Genomic DNA, 5,079 nt, shown 5'->3' with positions numbered 1-5,079 from the left:
AACCTTAAGAGTCATTGGGATAGAGGAAGGTATAGAGTCCAAACCAAGGGAATTAGCAATCTGTTGAATGAAATAATTTTAGAAAAAATTCCAGATATAAAAAAGGAAACGGTAGTACAAATTCTAGATGCATATAGGACACCGAGCATACAAAATTACAGTAGACCAATGCTAAGACACATTGTTATGAAGATAGCCAATATACAAAACAAAGAGAAAATACTAAAAGCTATAAGAGAAAGGAGGCAGATTACATTTAGCGGTAAACCAATAAGGTTAACGGCTGATTTTTCATCACAGATGCTGAAAGCGAGAAGATCCTGAAACAACATATTTCAAACACTGAAAGACAATGGATGCCAACCAAGAATTTTGTATCTAGCAAAATAAAGCTTCAGGTACAAAAACAAAATAAAAATCTTTCACGATAAACAAAAGTTAAAAGAATTCACAGCCAGAAAACCAGCATTACAAAGCATCTTGAGCAAAACACTACACAAGGAAGAAATGAAAAACAACAATCAAAACCAACTGTGGGAAGTACCTCAGTAATGCGAGAGTGGGGGGAGGGGAAGCTAATCATGGAGAAACCAAATTAAAAAAAAAAAAGATGAATAATCAAACATGACTGGAAGTACAAAGCATATATCAATAGTAACCCTAAAAGTTAATGGCTTAAACTCACCAATAAAGTGACATAGGCTGGTAATCTGGATTTAAAAAAACAGATCCAACAATATGCTACCTTCAGGAGACACATCTGATTGGAAAAGACATACACAGGCTGAAGGTGAAAGGTTGGGAAAAATCATAGCACGCACATGGTCCTCAGAAGCAAGCAGGGGTGGCCAAATTCATATCGAATAAAATCGACTTCAAGACTAAGTTAATCAAAAGGGATAAGGAAGGACAAAATATATGGTTAAAAGGAACCATTCACCAACAAGACATAATAATTATCAATATTTATGAAACAAATAATGGTGCTGCAATGTTCATAAAACAAACTCTTCTCAAGTTCAAGAATCAAATAGACACAACACAATGATTATGGGTGACTTCAACACACCTCTCTCATCATTAGACAGATCCTGCAAACAAAAGTTGAATAAAGAAACTAAAGAACTCAATAACACAATCAATAACCTAGACTTAACCCACATATATAGAATATATCAACCATCATCAAGTGGATATACTTTTTTCTCAGCAGCACATAGATCCTTTTCAAAAATAGACCATATATTATGCCATAGGGCAACCCTTAGTAAATATAAAGGTTGGAGATAATACCATGTATCTTATCTGATCATAATGGAATAAAATTGGAAATCAATGATAAAAGAAGGAAGGAAAATCCTACATCACTTGGAAAATGAACAATATGATCAATGGGTTACAGTAGACATAAAGGGGGAAATCAAAAAATTCGTAGAGATAAATGAAAATACAGACACAACATATCGAAATCTATAGGACACAATGAAAGCAATTTTAAGAGGGAAATTCATTGCCTGGAGTTCATTCCTCAAAAAAAGAAAAAACCAACAAATAAATAAGCTCACACTTCATCTCAAAACCCTAGAAAAGGAAGAGCAAAACAATAGCAAATGAAGCAGAAGGCAAGAAATAATTAAAATCAGAGCAGAAATCAACAAAATTGAAAAAAAAAGAAACTATTGAAAAAATTGACAAAACTAAAAGTTGGTTCTTCGAAAAAATAAATAAGATCGACAGACCATTAGCCATGCTAACGAACAGAAGAAGAGAGAGAATTCAAATTACTAACATACGGGATGAAAAAGGTGATATCACAACAGATGCTACAGAAATAGAGAAGATAATTAGAAATTATTTTGAAAACCTATATTCCAATAAAGTAGAAGATAGTGAAGACATTGATAAATTTCTTAAGTCATATGGTTTGCCCAGATTGAGTTAGTAGGATACACACAATTTAAACAGACCAATATCAACCAATATCAATGGAGGAAATAGAAGAAGCCATCAAAAGACTACCAACCACGGAAAGCCCAGGACCGGATAGATATACAGCAGAGTTTTCCAAAACCTTTAAAGAAGAATTAATACCAATACTTTTCAAGTTATTTCAGGAAATAGAAAAAGAGGGAGCTCTTCCAAATTCATTGTATGAGGCCAACATCAACCTGATTCCAACACCAGACAAAGACACTTCAAGGAAAGAAAACTACAGACCAATATCTCTAATGAACCTAGATGCAAAAATCCTCAATAAAATTCTGGTGAATCGGATACAAAAACATATCAAAAAAATTGTGCACCATGATCAAGCAGGACTTATCCCTGGGATGTAAGGCTGGTTCAATATACGGAAATCAATAAATGTTATTCACCACATCAATAGACTTAAAGATAAGAACCATATGATTATCTCAATAGATGCAGAAAAAGCATTTGACAAAGTACAGCATCCCTTTATGTTCAAAACACTAGAAAAACTAGGGATAACAGGAACTTACCTCAACATTGTTAAAGCTATCTATGCTAAGCCTCAGGCTAGCATCATTCTAAATGGAGAAAAGCTGAAGGCATTACCTCTAAAATCTGGAACAAGACAGGGATGCCCTCTCTCACCACTTCTATTCAATATTGTTCTCAAAATACTGGCCAGAGCAATTAGACAGACAAAAGAAATTAAAGGCATAAAGATAGGAAAAGAAAAACTTAAATTATCACTATTTGCGTATGACATGATCCTATACCTAGCAGACCCAAAAGGATCTACAAAGAAACTGCTAGAGCTAAAAAATGAATTCAGCAAAGTGGCAGGATATAAAATCAACATGCGTAAATCAAAGGCATTCCTGTTTATCAGTGACAAATCTTCTGAAATGGAAATGAGGTCAACCACCCCATTCACAATATCCTCAAAAAATAAATAAATAAATAAATAAAATAATTGGGAATCAACCTAACAAAAGAGGTGAAAGATTTATACAATGAAAACTACAGAACCCTAAAGAGAGAAATAGAAGAAGATCTTAGAAGATGGAAAAATATACCCTGTTCATGGATAGGCAGAAGTAACATCATCAAAATGGCGATATTACCAAAAGTTCTCTATTGGTTTAATGCAATGCCAATCAAAATCCCAAAGGCATTTCTTGTAGCAGTAGATAAAGCAATCATGAAATTCATCTGGAAAAATAAAATACCAAGAATAGCAAAAGCAATTCTAAGCAGGAAGAGTGAAACAGGCGGTATAGTGATACCAGACTGCAAACTATATTACAGAGCAATAGTAACAAAAACAGCATGGTACTGGTACCAAAACAGGCGGGTAGACCAATGGTACAGAATAGAGGACACAGAGACCAATCCACAAAATTGCAACTACCTTTTATTAGACAAAGGTGCTAAAAGCATGCAATGGAGAAAGGATAGCATCTTCAACAAATGGTGCTGGGAGAACTGGAAATCCATATGCAACAAAATGAAATTGAATACCTTTCTCTCACCATGCACAAAAGTTAACTCAAAATGGATCAAGGTCTTGATATCAAAACAGAGACTCTGCATCTGATAGAAGAAAAAGTTGGCTCCGATCTACATATTGTGGGGTCGGGCTCCAAATTCCTTAATAGGATGCCCATAGCACAAGAGTTACAATCAAGAATCAACAAATGGGACTTACTTAAACTAAAAAGTTTTTTCTCAGCAAGAGAAACAATAAGAGAGGTAAATAGGGAGCCTACATTCTGGGAACAAATCTTTACTCCTCACACTTCAGATAGAGCCCTAATATCCAGGGTATACAAAGAACTCAAAAAATTGAACAATAAGATAACAAATAACCAAATCAACAAATGGGCCAAGGACCTGAACAGACACTTCTCAGAGGAGGACATACAATCAATCAACAAGTACACGAAAAAATGCTCACCATCTCTAGCAGTCAGAGAAATGCAAATCAAAACCACCCTAAGATATCATCTCACTCCAGTAAGAATGACAGCCATTATGAAGTCAAACAACAACAAGTGCTGGCGAGGATGTGGGGAAAAGGTTACACTTGTACATTGCTGGTGGGAATGCAAATTGGTGCGGCCAATTTGGAAAGCAGTGTGAAGATTCCTCGGAAAACTGGGAATGGAACCACCATTTGACCCAGCTATTCCCCTTCTTGGACTATTCCTCAAAGACCTTAAAAGAGTGTACTGTTGTGCTGCTATGAACATCATACAGCTACATCGATGTTCATAGTAGCACAATTCACAATAGCTAGCCTGTGGAACCAACCTAGATGCCCTTCAATAGATGAATGGATAAAAAAAAATGTGGCATTTATACACAATGGAGTATTACTCAGCACTAAAAAATGACAAAATCATGACATTTGCAGGGAAATGGATGGCATTAGAGCAGATTATGCTAAGTGAAGCTAGGCAATCCCTAAAAAAGAAATGCCAAATGTCTTCTTTGATATAAGGAGGGCAACTAAGAACAGAGCAGGGAGGAAGAGCATGAGAAGAAGATTACCATTAAACAGGGATGAGAGGTGGGAGGGAAAGGGGGAGAGAAGGGAAATTGCATGGAAATGGAAGGAGACCCTCATTGTTATACAAAATTACATATAAGAGAAAGTGAGGGGAAAGGAAAAAAAACAAGAGAGAGAGATGAATTACAGTAGATGGGGTAGAGAGAGAAGATGGAAGGGGAGAGGAGGAGGGGGGAGAGTAAAGGATAGGAAGGGTAGCAGAATACAACAGACACTAGTATGGCAGTAAGTAAAAACGTGGATGTGTAACCGATGTGATTCTGCAATCTGTATAGGGGTGAAAATGGGAGTTCATAATCCACTTGAATCAAATGTACAAAATATGATATGTCAAAAGCTTTGTAATGTTTTGAACAAGTAATAATAAAAACAGAATGCTAATTAGAAATTAGAAAATGAATAATAAAGAAAAAAAAGACTTTTACAACCTTGCCCCCCAAAATAATGTGCTAACCCGTTAATATGTAAAACTTTCATGTTTTTATGTAACAACTAAAAATAAAGTTTAAAATGCGAAAATAAAAAAAAAATAAAATAAA

This window comes from Callospermophilus lateralis, chromosome 6 (assembly GCF_048772815.1).
Source record: "Callospermophilus lateralis isolate mCalLat2 chromosome 6, mCalLat2.hap1, whole genome shotgun sequence".
In the NCBI taxonomy this organism is placed as follows: Eukaryota; Metazoa; Chordata; class Mammalia; order Rodentia; family Sciuridae; genus Callospermophilus; species Callospermophilus lateralis.
This window is presented reverse-complemented; position numbering follows the sequence as displayed.